Source organism: Astatotilapia calliptera, chromosome 20 (genome assembly GCF_900246225.1).
Source record: "Astatotilapia calliptera chromosome 20, fAstCal1.2, whole genome shotgun sequence".
NCBI lineage: Eukaryota > Metazoa > Chordata > Actinopteri > Cichliformes > Cichlidae > Astatotilapia > Astatotilapia calliptera.
The window spans coordinates 2,879,155-2,899,593 of record NC_039321.1 but is presented as its reverse complement, the minus strand read 5'-3'; the positions used below and the strand labels follow the sequence as shown (position 1 = coordinate 2,899,593).

At 38.5% G+C, this 20,439-nt stretch overlaps 1 long non-coding RNA gene across 1 annotated transcript; it reads left to right on the top strand.

The window, feature by feature from the left end:
• The first annotated feature begins 14,858 nt into the window (after window positions 1-14,858).
• Window positions 14,859-19,000, top strand: LOC113013340 (uncharacterized). Its single transcript, XR_003270815.1, has 3 exons — window positions 14,859-15,226; window positions 15,736-15,769; window positions 18,663-19,000. It is a non-coding gene; the product is annotated as an uncharacterized LOC113013340 (long non-coding RNA).
• Window positions 19,001-20,439: the final 1,439 nt, after the last annotated feature.

The window sequence follows — 20,439 nt, the reverse complement described above, 5'->3', positions numbered from 1 at the left end:
CATCCCGTGAATTCTGCCTGCAAGTTGCTTTCTCTCGTGTTTAGGTTTAAATTTAAGTTGTGTTTTTTGCCACACTCCCCTTTTGTTTGTTATCACTCGGGTTCTGTGTCAATAAAGCTCTCTCACTTCACTGCATATCCGCATCTTGGGTCCTTTGTTAAATTCACAGTAAAAGGTAAATGGATGCAAATAACTTTGTTGTTTGCAAAACTTGTGCATATGATTTTAAAATTTACAATTTATATTTGCATTTAAAGTTATGAAATATGATTCAGTAAACACGTTTGTGGTTGTTACAGTAAAAAAAAACTATTTCTACTCGGATTTAATGTTTTTTGTCTGATTTTAGACCAATTGTGTTAATACAGTATGTCAAATTGAAAACATAATTGTACTTTCAGACACGTGAGGTTGTGCTGAACAGAATGATACCAAACAAGGCAAATAAACAGTTTTTAAAGGTGAAATGTAGAGGAAACATCAAAAGTAGTTTAAAAAAATGGCCAATTACATCCTGGACCCCAGAGGGTTAAATATTTTTTTTGAAAGTAACGCAATAGTTACTTTCAAGTATTTAATTTCTTTTAGAATCTTGTAACTCAGTTACCTTTTTTGAAAAAGTAACTAGTAACTATAATAATTACTTTTTCAAAATAACTTGCTCAACACTGCTGTAGATGTCCCTCCAAGACATCTACAGGAAGCGGTGCCTGAGGAAAGCGGGGAGGATCATCAAGGACTCCAGTCACCCCAGCCATAAACTGTTCAGACTGCTTCCATCAGGAAGGAGGTTCTGCAGCATCCGGTCCCGTACCAGCAGACTGAGAGACAGCTTCTTCCATCAGGCCATCAGACTGCTGAACACTTCATAGACACCTCAGCTTCACTACTGGAACTTTAACATTATGCACTCCACACTGTATATAAATGCCACTTGTTTTGCACATATTCAACTCTGTATATTTTATATATTTTATTTATTTATTTTTTTTTACTATTTAATTTGTAAAAATGTGTATACACACACACACACACACACACACACGTAGGACAATATTTAGTATACACATCCAGAAATGCATATACTATTATATATTGTACATATATTTATTAGTTTCAGATTAGCCATTCTTGTATTTTGCTCGTTTGTGTTGTTGTGTTTGCACATCTCTGTTGCTTGTGGGGCTCGCACACAAGAATTTCACTCGCATGTGCTGTGTGCCTGCACATGTGAGGTGACAATAAAAGTGATTTGATTTGATTTGATTTGATTTGAAGTCAGCGCTTTAAGAACAGGAATGGCTTAAATTTGCTAAATGGTGTCATTAGTTTTTCATTTGTATTTCTAGTGTTGAAACAGTGACAAATGGCCACTGCACTGATGATGGGTGATGTAGGTTTAAATCTTTGATGTTTAGCGGGGTGGCTGTAGCTCAGGTGGCAGAGCAGGTCAGCCACTAATCAGAAGGTTGGTGGTTCGATCCCAGGCTGCATGCCAAATATCTTTGGGCAAGATACTAACCTCGTGTTTGCCTACTGGTGGTGGTCAGAGGGCCCGGTGGCTCCTGTGTCCGGCAGCCTCGCCTCTGTCAGTGCGCCCCAGGGCAGCTGTGGCTACAATGTAGCTGCCATCACCAGTGTGTGAATGTGTGCGTGAATGACTGAATGTAGTGTGAAGCGCTTTGGGGTCCTTAGGGACTAGAAAAGCGCTATACAAATACAGGCCATTTACCTTTATATGTCACTGATTAGCCAATCAGTATTCAACAAAACACATCAAGTATGAAGCTACATGCTGTTGTTTTTTTTAACACGACTAGGTTTAAAGAGACCTAGTCGTGTCTCTTTAAACCGGCTTTAGAAATTGTTAGAGATGAGCAGATTCACCAATCTGCAAAAAACCCTGTCTACAAATTGTTTTGTCTAATTCATTTTCTACAGTGCAAAATGTTTTCAAAAGATTCTAAAAATCAGGAGAAATCAATGCGCACAGACATAAGGCCAAAAATCAACACTGGATGCCAATGAGCTTCAGACACTTCAGCCACACTGCACTAAATACATCTAAAAATGCAGGTTTAAGCCTGCAGAAAGGAAGTCTGGTACGATACACAATCTGTATATTTCAAGTTATTCTAAATAGTCTTACCATTGAAACATCTTTCAGTATCCTGCTCTGTTTCCACACTACAACGTGGGTTATCCACTTATCTGTACCTTAATTTTAATAACTGTACAGTTCTGTTTTGGTAACTATTGTCCATGATGTAAATATATAAAAAATGTGTGTGCTTCTGTTCCATGTCCTGTTTCCTGTTCTGTTTGTATATGTGTCTTTTTGCTGCTGTTACAACAAATTTTTCCCCTTGTAGGACAATTGAAGGATGATTCTATTCTATTCTATGTGAGCTTAATTCAGAAACACCAACATTGTTTCTTTGCAAAACCTCATAAAATGGACTGAGGCAAAATGGCAAACAGTCAGAAAACAATGGGACAATACTCCTCTCCCAATGGTCCAGTAACCGGTGTCCTTGGTTCCCAGATGTTTACACACTGCTGACAAAATAACAGAGAATGCTGCAGTGGTAAACATGGCTCTGTTCCATGCATCCATGTATTTTTAAATACAATTTAGTGGCTGGATTGATTTAAAAACCAAAAATGCAATGAGTCAGCCAGACCTGGAAAGATTTGCAGCGTAAAAAACACCCATAAACACATCACAAGGGTAACCAGACACTGTGATAGTTGGTATGAAAAACAGGAAACATTTGTCTTCCTGTGGTGTTGGAGTTGTGTGAGAAGAGTCTTCTGTGTAAAACATTACCAAATACAAAAACTGTAAGCCTGACTTGCTGCTGCAGTTAATTGTAATAAAAAGTAATTAACCATCAATGACACCCTGACACTTTGTGACAGCCAGCCCCATAGTGGGGTTGTTTGCCAAAGGTTTTCTATATCTATTATGGCCCTTATGACAGGTAGAAAACAGATCTGACTCCTTAATACAATCACAGATTTTAACAATAGTGTCATCTGTTAGGCACAAGTCATTTTTTAAAAGTGAATGCAATTTACCTAAAGCATAATGCTGGCCCAACCCATGCACGTTTTGCATCTCTTCAACAATTGTCTGTATTGTTGAAGCTGGAAGGAGCAGCTGTCCTTGCAGTTTTAGGTAAAACAAACACACATTCCTGAGGAAGGCCTCACTGAAATTCTGTGGCAGTTCAGTGCCTTCATTTGTTGTTGCCTCATTTAAGCTATGTGGAGCATCTTCACCTGCAAATCCAGCAGAAGACTGAGGAAGTGTCCCCCTATACATGTCGCTTATGCTTTCAACAGAACATTCTCTATGTTTTCTGGACATATGAGCAGTAAATGATGATTTCACAGAGAACATACTTTTACAACCAGTTACTGGACATGCCACAGGTCGCCCCTCCACTATATGCTGTGTTAAGTGGGATATAAGTTCTTTCACTGTGTGAAATTGGCGCTCACAGAGTGTAGTGGCACATTTCAAGTCTGTAAAAATGGCGCTACCAGCAATAGGGGGTGCAGGTACATTGTGAACCCGATAGAAACGGGTTTTAACGTAAGCATAAATGTACACCTGCATTCACTACCGACGCATTTGAAAAAATGATGGGGGTCATTCCTGTGAACTCTACAATGCAGCACATAACCCCTCAACGTCTTCAGCGTTTTGCTGCAAAAAGAGCACGAAATCATTGTAGCTGTCGACAGCACATTTGTTTTAGGTTACTAACCTCCTATGACCTTTCAATAAGCACTGCTTGAAAACAGCATGGAAAAAATAGGACTAGCCTATCGCTCGGTCAGACGCCATTAATACTATTACTGGAAAACATACTCTCATGTATTTAAAGATAACAGAAAATGCAATGTTAGCTTACCAAAACTTTTGCTTGTGCTAAAATAGTTGAATATCTCAACGTATACACATCTCCACCACTCTGCTCGCAGACTGAGCGCGTAAAGGCACGAGCCGCCAAGCTTGCTACTCCCGCAATAATTTAAGTAGTCCAATCAAAGAACAGAAACAAACTCTCACGCTCAGTGATTTGCCAAGGTAGAGCTCGTGTAGTTTTAAATACTAGCACACTTTGGGCAATTAAGAAAAAATAAATATTTGAGCAAATGATTAATTTAACTTTTACTAAATCTGGCTAAAATTGATTGAACATGGTGCAAAATTAAAGAAACGACTAACATGAAGGAGATGACCAGCTGTCTATTTGAAAGATAATCAGCCCAGCATAGACTGGCCCACTGGCCAGCTTTGGAAATTTGGATTTTAACAAGTTTTGGATTTTTCTCCCACTGAAAAAGACCTCCCCCATAGCCATTCATACTACAGCAAAGTAATAACAACTAAATGAAAGAAATGTTCCTGTCTTTTCACTGTCTATAAAAAAACAGGACATTTTCTATGAATCAACAAATCCTTTCTATTTTATAATTACATGACAGTCTGGCCAGTGGGCTGCCATAACTTTTAGGTCATTTTTAACATTTATTTACTACAGTTCAAGACTAAAGACTTATGCTGAATGATTTCATTTATTTACTACAGCAGTTTGTCTGTACTGTTGAAATTGTACTGTCATACAAAGATAACTCTGATAACTTCTTTACAGAAATTGTACTGGTCTGGCCCACTTAGAAAGTGGTCTGTATGTGACCAACATTGTAAGTGAGTTTGAATGAATTTGTAAAATGTAATACAGATACTTTCTGAATTTAAAAGAAAATTAACAAATTATGTCATTTTAACATTATTTTGTTACTGTTTCAGTTGTATGTGTTGTCTTTTAAATTACAATTTTTCAGTGTTTATAAAACAGTAAACTGTAAATTCAACAAGGACATTTGATATTTAAAACATATTCCTACTGTAAAATTAACATTTTTATTTGGTTCAGGACTTTACAGGTATATATGTATTATTTACAAAATGTTGATGTAAATTAAACATTGCTTTTTTGTTTTTCTATTTAAACATTTTTTATCTCAAGATTTTACACAATTTTACTGTTAATTTCACAAACATTTTTACAGTGTGGTTAGATACCATATTTCTAAGATTTTCAGGGCCGAGTACAATAACCTCAGTTTGATCTGAATTAAGAAGCAGAAAGTTAGCGGCCATCCAGGTCTTTATGTCTGTAAACATTACTGTGTGTGTCATCTGGCTTAATGGATAAATAGAGCTGGGTGTCATCTGCATAGCAGTGTAAATGTATGCTATGTCTTCTAATGATGCTGCCTAAGGGAAGCATGTATAATGTAAACAGAATTGGTCCTAGCACTGAACCCTGTGGAACTCCATAATTGACCTTAGTGTGTGAAGAGGGCTCTCCATATGATACATACAGACAGGAGGAATATATATAAAACAAGAGAAAAGGCATACAGGTTTGCAGTCTTAAAATGGAAATCGCTGAAATGTCCCTTAACTGGATGACCGAGCATGGATCAACGCTTAAAATGAAAAGTAGTTTAGAGTCAGTTTGATGTTTTTAAAGGTAATTTTTGTTCTCACGTGTTTACATTGACTTGCTCATTATCACTAAGGCTAGCTGTTGGAAAATCTTGCAAAAAAGACTAAAATAGATATAGAAAACCTACCTGTTGATCTTTGTCTGTTCGACCTTGCCTGTTTTGTTTTCTTGTGTTTCACTGAGGTTTCGCCCTCTCAGAAAATAAGATACTAAAATTTAATGATGTGTCAGAAGAATAGCCAGGAGTGTCTTGTGTTTGAAATAATTACGCTTCATTAAGCTTCCTGTTTCATCAACAGGAGAAAGACACCTGTCAATACATTCCTGAAGTACATAAAAATGTAATAAATAAATAATGAAATCTATAGTCAATTAAATTTATCCAATTATAAAACCTTAATAAATGTAATTGTTAATTATTTATTGGTGTGTTTCAATTTAATAATGTCCAACTTATACAGCACTTTGATGTTAATAACATTTTGGTTCTGACACATCATCTCTTTACGCTATAAAGTGGATGTGGATTAGAGCCCAAAAGAAAGCTTGAAATGCTTTTGCACAGCAGTCCAAATGATCGTAACATCTGAGTGCTGTTTAAAACCCTTCTCATGTCACTGAAGTGTGTTTGCATGGTGCATGTATGCATGTATATGAATATTTTAATTTTACAAGTAAGCTCAAAAACCACAAATGTTCACAGAAACCACATGTATAGTCAATTTTATTTCATTTTTTTTGTTATTTATTTTATTTATTTATTATTTATTTATTTTTAGGGAATTTGATTTTTATTATCCTCAGATGGGAGCCTCTTTGCCTGGCTCAAAAGCATAAACACAGAGACAGTGTAATTGTTTCTTTCCTCTCTTAAATTTAACTTCATGGTATAAAAATAGTTCAAGATTTTGTGCTTACAGTCAGTGACACAAGGTAAATACACCCACATAATCACACATTTTATCTCACCTTACAACATCTAACCTTACAGAGCTCAGCTGACTTTACTACTGTGACAATAGCAAAAAACACAGAGATCCACAACTAGGGATTAGTGATCGTAAATTTGATTCTTTTTACTGAATCGAGTGTTAATGAGTCACTCACCAAAGTGAATCGGGTTTTTTGAGTCATTTGATTCACTGAGTCAGTTGACCAGAGAGTGCAAAAAATGTACATTTTCACTCAAACTTAATTTGTTTCTCTTTTCATGTAAATCCTACTGCTAAGATGAATGATTCTAAAAGAAATCAACTATTTTATAGAGCAAAAAAGAGCAAAAACATTTCTAAAATTAAGCAATTTCCTATCAAAATTGCTTAATAAACATTTATTTATTTTTATTTTATTTTTATTTTTATTTTTATTAGTATTTATTAGTATATGTGTTAAATATATATTTTCTCATCTAAATGTCCACTGAGCTGTGAGCCAGGGGGTGGTAATGCTCCTTAACATTGGTTGCCAATCAAGAAGAAGCTGTGAGCCAGGAGGGAGGGGGTGAGTGAGTGAGTGATTCGTTCGCTCTATGATTCAGCACAGGAGGTAGGGGGTGAGTAGCTCAAATGTGCTGTTAGCATGTTAGCAGAGCGATGCTACTGTGAACAGAGGAGCTATTTTCTTGATGTGAGCTTCTACTCAGGGTTTTTTCTTCCAGTTCAGAGCAGAAATTTTTTTGTTACGATACTGGATGTTGTGTTTTTCTCCACAATTTTAATTATAAGCTAGATATATTGCTGCTAACAGCAACAGGGATGAGTCAGTGAGTCAGTTGGGCTTGTGAATCATGATTCATGAGTCAGTAAAGTGATTCTCGAGTATTGAACGATTTGTTCATGATTCACGCATCACTAGTAGGGATGGGTATCGAAACCCGGTTCTTGTTGAGAACCGGTTCCCACTGTTTCAATTCCTTGGAGTTGTTTGCCATTTTTGCAAACGATTCCCTTATCGATTCCAGTCGCCCCGAATGACGTCACCACGTTGCGGTACGTCGTTTACCTGGCAGGAAACACGGCGACTAAGCAGCTCAAACGCTCAAAAGTTTGGTTATACTTTACGAGAACGGATGACAACAGGGCAACTTGCAATACTTGTAAAGTAGATATTTCATTTAAGGGAGGAAACACTACGAATATGCAAAAGCATTTGCTCACAAAACACACGATGACCTTAAATGAATGTCGTGTTTTTAATTCCGCTCCGGACTTGTGAATCTCAACCCAGCAGCAGCGGTAACGTTTGCACGTCCTCTCCTGTTAATGCAGCAGGTAAATAATCAACTAACAGAGCAAATTATTACAAAACCTGCCATCACTGTGCATTTAGGTGACCATGATGAGAGAGACAGACAGAGTCTGGCAGTTCTCGCTGCAGTCTACCGGTAGCGTCTCCTTTCAGGCCAGGATAGACGAATGTCACCGAGCAGTGACTCAGTTTGTGGTCAAAGGCTTGCACCCATTTGCCGCAGCAGATGCCCCGATTTTCAGTAAGTGTTTAATTGTAGGCAGGGACATTACTGGATATTCTTGTGTAATTGCTACTGAATAATTTATGTTATGCTTTGTTATTGCTACAGAAGAATATTTTATTTTATTATTTTACATTTACAATTTTTTTCCTGGGGACCCTGTGACGCCCCATTGAAGAGCCGTAGGCTGTGGCTCTGTTAAGATCTCACTGTTGGGTTTGTAAGGCCATGTTACTCCTAAATTTCTACCTTGTTCAAAGAGAAGATATAAAACAAAGTTCTAAGCTAATCGACCTTAGTGTTCTCCTTTTTTAAAAATAAGAATCGAAAACAGAATCGAAAATGGAATCAGAATCGTAAAAATCGTATCAATATCCATCCCTACTCGTGTATTGATTGATTGATTTAACAAACATGTAATGCTACTGCAGTGCTTATGGGCAATGGATGATCTGGTTAGGCTGATGAGTCCTAGTAAAGGAGTCCTGATGTTTTAGCTCAGTTTTTGGCCTCCACCAGTGCCTGAGGGAAAGTAGCTGGTGAATGATTCACTGGTTGCTCACGAGCTCATCTCTAACTGTGTCATTCTGCTGTTTGCTCATGGGCAGGTCAGAGTCAGAGGTTTTTACAGCTCCTAAACTGAAAACAGACGCCGCCAGAAACAAATCTACGAGGGCAGGGCGCACGTCAAGCTTAGAGCTGCAAACTGTGCTCCCTGTTCTAAGTGTGTTTGGGTTCTGGATCACACACACACACACACACACACACACACACACACACACACACACAAACAAACAAGCAGATGTGTTGGATATCAGGCAAACCTCAAGAGAAGTAAAAATAAATAAAGACAGAGACACAGAGAATTTGTTCTGCTCTGCGGCTTCAACCTCGTAAACTCCACTCAGGATTAAACTAACAGCTACACACACACACACACACACACACACACACACACACACACACAAACACGTGTTTTCCATCACTTCAGAGGACTTTACGCCGTTTTCCATTCATTTCCTGACGACTTACTCCTTCAGTCTTCACACCAAAAATGAATAAATAACTTTGTTTATTTTCTTAAAGGAAATCAAGTCCCCACAATGCGATGTGTAATCTGGATTTTGCCCTCACAACATGGCTGATAGACTTGAGAAGACATTATGTTAACTTTGATTCTTTTTCCAAAGATTTATTCTAACCAAAAACTGTGTTTACATGCATAAATCTAATTTACACAGCGGGGCTGAGTCCCTGTAATGGAGGAGAGTTCCCACAACACAAGTAATTTGGAAAACAAACAAAAACGACAAAACAAAAACATTTATCATCACTTTATTTTGACCCTTATACTCTCCTCCTCTTTCTCACCCGAGTTACTATGGAAAGGAAAGGAAAGAAAAGGGAAGGAAAGGAAAGGAAGAGCAGAAAAGTAAACAAAGCAAGACTGAAGAAACATAGAAAGGAGAAAGTGAATGATAGGAAAGGAATGCACTTAAGAATCAAAATAATAGGAAAAGAAAGAAAATGAAACCAAGTCAGGGGACAGAAGAAAAATAAAGAGAAAGAAATATTGAAAGGAAACCAAATAGGAGACCAAATAAAGGAAAGGACAGAGGAAGCAGGATGCAGGCAACATAGAAGGGAAAAAAAGGAGGATGAACTGAGCGCTCGACCCCTCAAGTGGCTTCAATTAAGAAAATTACAGAGAGATCGAAGGCGAAACCAGAGCTGTCAGCTGATTACAGGGCCAACCCTGTGCTGCAGACCCAGAAGTAACCCCAGCCTAAACCTGAACCCGGACCAGCCCGAGTCCCCCCTCTCGTTATTTTAGGCTCAGCATGCTCGGTGTGGAAACACTGAGTCTGCTGCTAACAGACCACATCCAACTCTCTCCGACTTCACTCATTTCTGCTGCTTTTATTTCAGTTTTATTTGCCCTAAATCATCCTCACGACGCCCTGAATGACACAGATCGCGTAGCCTCAGCTGGAGTTAGCTTCTATTAGCTTCTGATAGCTGACTTTAGATGGTTGATTTTAGTGTCTGATAGAAAAATTATTGTTTTTACTGTTTTGATGCTTAACTTGATTATATGTCATTATAATAACCATTAATCAATGAGGGGTTTAAATGTGTGTCTGCTTTTAGGAGGGCGGCTGTGGCTCAAGTGGAGCGAGTCGTCTACCAAGTGGAAAGTCAGTGTGTGTGTGTGTGTGTGTGTGTGTGTGTGTGTGTGTGTGTGTGTGTGTGTGTGTGTGTGTGTGTGTGTGTGTGTGTGTGAGATTGGGTGAATGAGAAGCGCTTTGGGTGCTCAGCTGAGTAGGAAGATGCTATATAAGTAACAGTCCATTCATCATTTTTCGTAGACAGTCGTCCAGTTGTGTCAAACCCCGAACATCCACAGAAGAGCGCAGAGCAGCGGCGAGGTCATCCTTAGACTGTGAAGTGAACAGAAACCATCAGAGAGATGACTAATCAGAGAAAAGAACACTGTGGTGTGCTCGGCACGATAAAGGAGTCCTGGAAGAATGACCCTGAAGACAATCACAAGGTCTTTTCTTCAGAATTATGTGAAGAGCCCTCTCCAGGAAGTAGACAGATCTTTGTCCATGTCTTTTATGAAGGGAAGTCTCCACCTAATAAAGTACAAAGGTGAAAACTACTGACAAAATAAAACAAAAAGTTAAATAACTACATTTTCATGTTTGGGCCAGGCTGGCCGGTTCTGTCCCTCCTCTCCCTCTGGGTGGCTCTGGGAGGGATCATTTCAGGCTCTGCCTTTGGGCAGGTCTCATTCAGAGGCTGCTATGATCCCGCTATGGTGATGGATCTCTGCTTGATCGTTACCTCCACTCTGGGGAGCTTTGTAGCCAGAAAATTCTTACCTGTGGAGGAGTTTCCAGTCACCGGTCAAGTCCAGCCCTTCATCCAGCACCACAAACTTTCCTTTCACCTGTAGACTCTGCCCGCCCTCTTGCAAGTACCATGATCATCGTCTGTCTTTGGACATCAAACCCGCTCGGACGTCCGGCACTCTCTTTTGTTCCTGGCCACCCGGCTCACTCATATTTACATCGCTTGTTGTAAATAAACTCCATAAATCTGCCTAAAGCCGTCTGGGTTTACTTCCTAGGTTCAGTTAAAAAAGAAAAAGAAAGAAAAGCGTCATGACACAAATAATTAAATAAATCTGTGGTGCTTACATCTCACATTTAAAATCTTATCAATACCCATCCCTATCCACAAGTGTCTATACTGACATGAAGATGCTGTTTGCACAGTTGCCACTGGAGGTCTCTGCTGTACCCATTTTGACTCAAACTGGCTCACATAAAGGACTCCCTTGTAGCACTACTGTTAAGTTTAGAGACAGAGCATGCATAAAGACTGTTAGAGGATGAGAAGACCGCTGTAGTTCTGCTGCTGGGAGCCAGGTAACCACTGCTGGGAAACTGAGAGTATTGTATTAGTGATCAAACTATAAAAACAATCCTAAACACAAAATTAAAGAAACATACAAACAGATCATGTCACAGCAAAAAGTTAGTGAACTCCCAGTTTACCAATAAAGCCTGTGGCCAGTAGCAGCCACCACAGCACTAGAAACAAAAAAGGAAAAACTACTACTATGTGAATCTCAACAATTAATTTGCAAAACAAACCAATGAAAGCTGAAACTATCATAGAACATACAGCAGTCAGTTCTCTGCCTGCAAACAAACAGAATACTGTTATACTGTTTATAAGAAATAAACATTCATTTTCTGACTATAATAACAAATTATGACGCCTACAAGTTACTAAATGAAAATACACCAGTAAAACACAATAAAATACATCACAGCAGCTCATCAGGTAAAAGTGTAAATCAGCCCTAACCATAGAAGAAATTAAACACAGTGCAGGGCAACTTGCAGGAAGCGTTCCCTGCACCAGGCTACAATCTTTGGTATGTTCCATGTGATTGGTTATTCCTCTGCGGCATTTGTATCAGTTATTTTTGTGTAATTTTGCATATATATTTATGGCTGGATTGATTTAAAAACCAAAAATGCAGTGCCTCAGTAACAAAAGCCATGAACACAACACAAGGGCTAATAGTGCCTGTCACACGTGGTACAAAAACAGGAAACATAACCCTCTTCCTGTGTGTGGTTGGCTCAAGATGGTATCTGTGAAATCTGTTTTAAGCCAGCTGCTGTGTGCCAGCCTTAGAAATGAAATTTAACCAAACCAGCAACAAAAGTCATTTTTTAATGAAATAAAAGAACAAAAGAATTCATATGAATGTTAGTCCAATAAAAATCATCTGAAAGACCTGAACATAATTGAACTTCCTTTAATTTATTGAGCAATAAAGCACAGTGGTCGTCACTGTTGCCTCACAGCAAGAAGGTCCTGAGTTCAATTCCACCATCAGGCGGGGGTCTTTCTGTGTGGGGTTTGCATGTTCTCCTTGTGTTTGTGTGGATTCTCCCGACTTCCTTCCACCATCCAAAGACATGCACTTAGTTAGGAGTGAATGTGAGTGCGAATGATATGTGTTAGCACTGCGACAGACTGGCGACCTGTCCAGGGTGTACCCTGTCTCTCACCTTAAGACAGCTGACATAGTTTCCAGCCCCCCGGGGACCCTGAAAAGGATAAACTGTAGAGAATTGATGGATGGAGTAATAAATTATTTGCAGATTGCACTCTGAAGTTACACAATGAAACTACTAAACAATGTAAAGAAAGGAAGTGGTCTAGATATATGCAGTGACAGAGATGAAGGCACATCGCATGAAAAGGAATCAGAAAGGTTTTATGAAAACAGAGTTTTGACTAGATAAAGTAACATGGTGTGAACATGGTAACAAATGGACTGGTATTTAGAGGAAACAATCTAGAATAATATGAGAGTAAAGAAAGAATGTCAGGAAATGAACAGATGCAAAGTTGAAAACTTTTCTGTGGAAAGATGAATTGTGATGTGAAATTCATTTTGGAAAAGATGGATGCCACGTGCTCTGGACTAAAGAGTAGAGAGACCATCCAGCTTATCATCAGTGCTCAGTTCAAAATCCTGCATGTCTGACTGTATCAGAGCTATTTACAGTACAGATTTTTAGGACAACATGTGCTCCCATTCTCATATCTTTTTTTCAGAAGTCACAAAGTCTCAAGGACATTAAACCACAAGCATAATTTGAAGTATGATTTTAGAAGTTCACAAAACACTAGAGATCTTTGTCTCAGTTATTCTATACATTTTTACATGCATTTTTTAGAATACATTGATTTACAAACCAAAGCCACAGTGGGTTCACCAGACCTACAAACATTTGCTGTAACAAAAACCATTGACTGGGCACCACTGCTAACAGAAAATATGATAATTTGCATGAAACACAGGAAACATTTGTCTTCTTGTGCTGTTGTGGTTGCCCCAGAAAGGGTATCCGGTGTGAGATGATGCCAAATCAAACAGCACCTACAAACGTGACTGACTGTATTAAATTTAGTACAGTAGCATTAATCTGCCTCCTGCAGATCTGCCTTTTTCTCTGTAACACCATCTCCAAACCATACATCACAGCTGGTCTCACTGCCATCTTGTAAACTTTCACTTGTTCTGCCACAAATCACCCCTGGCAGTCATCTCCACCCACTCCACCCTGCTTGCATTCTTTTTCTTCTTCACCTCTCTTGTTCATGTTTGCTTGACATTTTTTGTTCAACACTGAATAAAAAAGTTGGTTGTGCCATTTCCATCTCTTTACAGTAGACTCCACAGGCTGTGGTGACTAAATTGTGTTAACCACACGTTTTAACATCTCATGACATAAATAACATAAATTCACTTTGTATCTGTAACACTCTACGCTTCAAACTGTGAATAGAATTCATCATTCCAAGTCATTCATCAAAAAACCTGTCGTGACACACAACCTCATCATAGTATAAAGTGTTTGGGAAACATGAAATTTGTTGACACGACTTTGGAAACGTTTTGAACAGAGTGCTGTTTAAACTCCTTCTCATGACGTCACGTTGCGTTTGCATCCTGCCACCTGTAGGAGCAGCACTCGTGGTTCTTATGTGAGGGTGGGAGCAGAGAGCTCATATCTTCACTTTGACTGGAGGACTTGCTCACTTCACAGCTGCTATAGGACTGAGATATTAAGCTGAATTTCAAAGAGACTGTGATACTTGGTGTGAAAAGCAGGAAATATTTCTTTTTGTCTTGTGTCTGTAATTTTACAGGTCAGAAGCTGCAGCCTCAGCAGGCACCGAACTGCTCAAGATGTTGAATAAACTCCTGCAATATGTCCGTAGTGGAAAAATCGGCACCACTGGCACAGGGATCGGGATTTTGTTTGCATTTTACTGTCTGCGGGAAAAGATGTGCGCTTGCTCAGGCCACACTTTTGATTGCAATGAAATGGTGGTCGTGCCTGTTTTTTTAGTATTTTTCCTGGTGCTCCTGATAGACCAGACATTTCGGAGCACAGCGGAGCATCCATCCACGCTTTTATGCATTGTACTAAAGCGCGTTATCAGAGCGTTTCTAATCAGTCTGCTGTGGATTGTAGCTGTGTTGCTTTTTACAAACTGGTATAGTTGCTGTACCACTGATGAAAAAAAGAGGAAGCTGTTCTGTAAATCTTGGCCCAACACAGCTACAACTAATGAAACAGCTCAAATGACTTGAGCTGAAAATGAGGTCAAAGGTGAGGATGTTTTGTTATTTTTCATACACAGTGCACATGTAATGTTATTGTTCTGTTTTTTTAATTTATGAAAGTATAATAAATACACACACACATTAATGCTGTTATGTTTTGTATGTTTGTTGCTTCTTTTTCAGCTTGCTGCTTACTCTCTGCTCCTCAGCATGACTGTTGTTGCTTTCTTCATGACTTGGAGTGGGTGGAGAAAATGGTTTATAAAAAAATTCAGTTGTTGCAACAAGAAAACTTTTTACTACAAACTGATTTTGGAAGAATAGAAAAAAGTTCTGGAGGAGCTTTTGAGGAAAGAAGCAAATGAGACTCTGACTAAAGAAATCACGAGCAACATAAAAAGGAAAGACTGGGACGGCTGTTTAAATGTTGCTCAACAAATGATCAGTAATGCAAAACATCAAAAACCAGAAGCAACCAACCAGCAGATCAACTGGATCAGTGAGGGGAGCTCCAGCAGAGGGGGACAGCATCATCAAGCAGCAGCACATCAGCAGGTAAAGTGATGTGTTATTTACGTACCAGATGTTACAGCTGCCAGACTCAGTCAGGGGCGTCAGACTCAATCACTGAAGGAGCCAGAACTCAAAATATACTTTAGGTGTTGGACCAAACAGGATGAACATTATTGAACAGACCAAAGGTAACCCTGTTTTAAACAGAAATGCAAACTGAAATATTGACATATTAAATTATGTTGCCGTTATTGGGCCTAGAGTCAACAAGTCTGGTCTAAAATGATGAAACTAGTTTTTGTTTGGATTCAGCTGACCATGAATAAGTTGAACTTGTAATTTTGGTGCAAGTTAACTGGAAATTGAAAAATACATTAGTTTACACTTGTGTTTCCTCCTAGTTTGCAAATAGGATCCATATTAGGAATCTGCTGAACACTAACACTGTGCAGAAACACAATGAAGAGCCAATAATTAGTGCACAGAGATTCTGTCATTTCTTTTTTCAGTGAGAAATACATTTTTTATTCATTCATAAAATTATTTTGCAGGCACAAAAGTATGAACTCCAAGCATTGTCACAAGGTAAATTAACCCACAATCCTTATTTCATCTTACAGCTCTTGACATCACTCAACTTCCCTTTTACTGTGAAAATACTGAAAATCAGACACTTCATTATGTTTCTTCACTGATGTGAAGACGGTGATCTGCACATTTGCCCCCCAAGGTCTCTGCTGTACTTGTTTTCACTAAAACCTTTTTGCTGGTTTTACATTTACAAAACTATCATAATGACTATGGAACGCAAGGACTGCTATAATGAATTAATTAAATACACCATTAAATAATTAATTAAATGTGGCAATAATTAATTAAAATTTGAAATAATAAAAAAAATTAACACATTTAATTAAGTAATTATTGACACATTTAACTAATTATTTATTTATTTCACATTTTAATTAATTATTGCCACATTCAAATAATTATTTAATGGTGTATTTCATTAATACATTATGGCTGTCCTGGCGTTCCATAGATGACACAGCAGACAGTAAATTTCTAAACTATAAAAGTAACAGGGAGGAGAGGGCGGGGCGGCATCTAATAACCAACTCGCAAAATAAAACAAAATAAAAACAAAACAACAAACACGAAAACACCAGACATCATGATACAGACTTATAATTTGCACCGATGTTTTTTCGAAACATGAAAAGTGAGCGCGAGAGCCCTCGATGCGCCGGCTTGCTGCTGAAGTCAAAGTAAACTTTGTCATCTCCGCTACATAGGTGAGCCACACGATCGTGGCTCAAGAGTTGGGAGGTCGCCTTGTAATCGGAAGGTTGCCGGTTCGAGCCCTGGCTTGGACAGTCTCGGTCGTTGTGTCCTTGGGCAAGACACTTCACCCGTTGCCTACTGGTGGTGGTCAGAGGGCCCGGTGGCGCCAGTGTCCGACAGCCTCGCCCAAGGCAGCTGTGGCTACAATGTAGCTGCCATCACCAATGTGTGGATGACTAGATGTGTAAAGCGCTATACAAATAGAGGCCATTTACCATACAGTCCAATATATATAGAGAGACGAGACGACGAGGCTCCAGTTAAGTAAACAATAAATATAAGAAGAGTAAGAAAATAAATATACACTTTAGGACTCGGGGTAAAGGGATCAATAACAATTTATAGTTTGATGATTTAAAGTCGCACACACAACCCGTCGAAAGGGGAGGGGCTGCTTCCAAATAGAGCACATTTCATTCATAATGATGTGAATCCAAGCCCATTATGTATTCATGATCTGAATCCTGGGTTGTGTGAAATCCCAGAAATAAACCTTAGACAAAGTGAATCTGTGAACTAAGGTGTAGGTCTGTTAGGTCATGTTGTGGTGATCCTCGAGTTGGTGGATTTGTGTTCATACTGGAGGGCAAAATTAAAACCAATGGAAGATGGACAAGAAACGTTGAAAGCCATCAGGTGCTCAGTTTAGAAATAATAGAAAAGAAGCGAAGAGAAACGAGCAAAAGATACAGGCAATACAGGCCAGAGGGAGTGTTCGCCCGGGGCGCCAAACAGGCTAGGACCGCCACTGCAACTAGCATATGTATCGTCCCATTTGAATTAATGAAGGATGAACTTATTTTAGTGTTATAAATTTTAACTGTTAGAGTTTAATTTAACCACTAGTGTTTTTGATTGTTGAACAGGCTACAGTGTCTTAATTAATCTTTCAGAGAGCAGTGAGAGTGAATTTTGGGGGATTTTAAAACACTTTTTTTCTTGAGAAATGACAACGTAACAGCCATATTCATTAAAATATAGTTTTATTAAAAGTTTAAATGGAAAGAACATTCTGGAACAGTTGGGAATTATTATAAAACCATTACAGTCATTAAACAATGTCCTCACTTCTGTATCATAAAAAAATCACCATAGCTACTATTTTTAATTGTTACTGATATTATTTAATACTTAGTGCAGGAAACTTGCTCATTGCAAAGTAGTTTGTAAACAGTGGTGGGAAACACTGTGTTTGCTTCGCCAACCCCCCCTTTGATCCCTGTTTAATGATCTCAGTTGGCTTTTAATTACTGGATTCTAATTTAGTTATTGTTAGATTGTTACATGGGAGTTATTTGTGTTTGGAGTTGCAGAGCAGAACCACCAAATAATAACCTAGTGTATATATATCTATACTGGGCTTTTCTATTCTTTTTCTGTATATATGTCTATGTGACATATCTGAGTGAAAATGAGGCTTAAATTACTTTTGAAATTCTAAAATGGGATTAAATGTAGTCTAAAGGGAATTTTAAAATCCAGACTGCGTGTGGTCTGAACATTACAAGTAGGAACTTGTTCACAGAATGCGATTCGATCATTTAAATAATGTTAAACAAAAATTTTAATGGGTTAGTTTTTGAAACTTTGTCACTCAATATATCTTTCGCTGAAAATGGTCACTTGGAGGCTTTAGAACTGATCAGAAAACCACATACGGATCAGAGTCCAATTGCACAATATGAACAAGAGTCATTAATTCAGACCAAGATCCAATTCTGATTCTGGTCTTTTCCCAGCTCTTCCTATCCAGATTAGATTTTGGATCTGCTCACAGTGTCCGTAAAACGACTCTTTTAATCCTTTCTAGTTTGTTTAGTTTTTCAAAGACTATCACCATCCACACTGACACATGTTCAATTCCTCACAGTGAGTCAGAACTGTGATTTTGTTGCACGCAGTGCCTGGAATAGAGCACAGAAGTAAAAACAAGCTATAAGTACAACTTTGTCTCAGTAAACGCTAACACTTGTTTTTTATTTATTTATTTTAATTGTTTGCATTTTTCAAGTCTAGTTTAATGTCATTCAGTTAACACAAGAGTTCAGATTTCAGTCTAGAGTGACTGAAATAACTTTGTTCTTTACAGAAACACTTCTGTGTTTTCTGACAAAAATGTTTTTTTGTCCGATAGACATCAGAGACACCGAACCGTTATTTGATGAATACTTCTGAAAGAAGATGAAGAGGTGCAGCTACAAAATCAATACAAATGACCACTGACAAATCCTGCCCATCCAGCAGTCTGCTTTCTGATGCTTACCTCGGTTCAGGTGTTGGGTGCAGCAGTCTGATCAGAGACAGCCCGACCTCATTTTCCTTTGTAGCTTCCTGCACCTCCCCCAGCTCCTCTGGAGTCCCACTGAGACGTTTACAAGTCTGCACGACACCCAGTCTCTCTGTATGCAATTTTTGTCAGACTATGTAAAGTGTCCATTCTGTGTTTTTGCTGTTTGGAATGATAAATCTAAAGAAATGTTTCCATGTTTGTATTATGCTTTATTTTTTTATGTAGCCTATTGATAATTCAGCTTTTACATTAATACACTTGCAAATGGAGTGGTGTAATGGAGTAAATAACATTCATCAAAATAAAGTGCTCTGTAAAAAACAAAACAAATACCCTGTGATATTTTGTGGACTACCTTATGCTTTAATAGCAGCACATGTTCCCTGTGACACTGTATTGAAGCTTGTGCTGTGTCATTTTTCACAGAGATCTTATCCTGATGATGGGAAAACTGGACCACTACATGAAGTGTTCTCAAGCACATCCTAAAGATTCTCAGTGAGGAACAGGCGTAGACTCTGTGGTTGCCATACATGATTTCAAGCTATCTTAATCACTGTACATCAGGAATACAAAATAAAATAATGTGGTTCTGTATATTCAAGTATTCACCTCAGCTAATTTTTTGGGCACCTAACATTGTTGAACCTCGATCTCCAATCCAATCAGAAGACTCTTACCTCTTACCTGTTTTTATGTGATAGTGTTAAAATAGTATTTAGTGTTTTCTAGCTGGTTTTTTTTTTTCTTACTGCACAGTAAGAAGAAAGTCTACTACTTGTTTTTCTCTGCATTTCATTCACTCAGTGAAACAATGGGCAGCCACTAAGCAGGCGCCTGGGGAGCAGTGTGTAGGGACGGTACCTTGCTCAAGGGTACCTCAGGGTAGCTGTTCAGTTGATTCAAACCCCTGACCTTCCGATCATGGGGCGACCACTCTACCTACTGAGCTATCCCTGCCCTAACATAGTAGAGAGAAAGAGACATATAGTCTCAATCAAAAGTTTAAGACCAGTTGAAAAATGGCACAAAAAAAATCATAATTTGTATGGTTTGATCTTAAGAACATTCGAAACAGACCTTCAACAAGCAACATGAAGAAATGGGAGTGAGACAAAACATTTTTTTTAGCATGATAATAAACTGAAACAGGCTGTTTTACAGCTGATCAAAAATTTAGGGCAACACCTCCATAAAAACCCATAAAACCCCCCAAAAACAGAACTCAGAGTTCCAAACATGAACTCAGTGATGAGTAGCTCCACTGTTTTTGTTGATGACTTAATGCAAGCGTTTTTATTAGGTGAGTGGAAACATTTCTCCAAGTGGTGAAGACAGCAACACAAAGAGCATCTACTGTCAGGAACTGCCGTCCATTTTTGTAAAAGTCCTTCACCATCCATCCCCAAAGGTTCTCAAGTGGATTTAGATCAGGGGGAACATACAGGATGGTCCAAGAGAGTGATGTTATTCTCCTGGAAGAAGTCCCTTGTCCTCCAGGCATTGTGTTCTGTAGCATTGTCGCTGTTGAAAAACCCATTTGTTACCACACAGACATGGGCTAATTACTGATTACTTCTCCAAAAAAGTAATCCTGTTACTTTACTGATTACTTATTTTC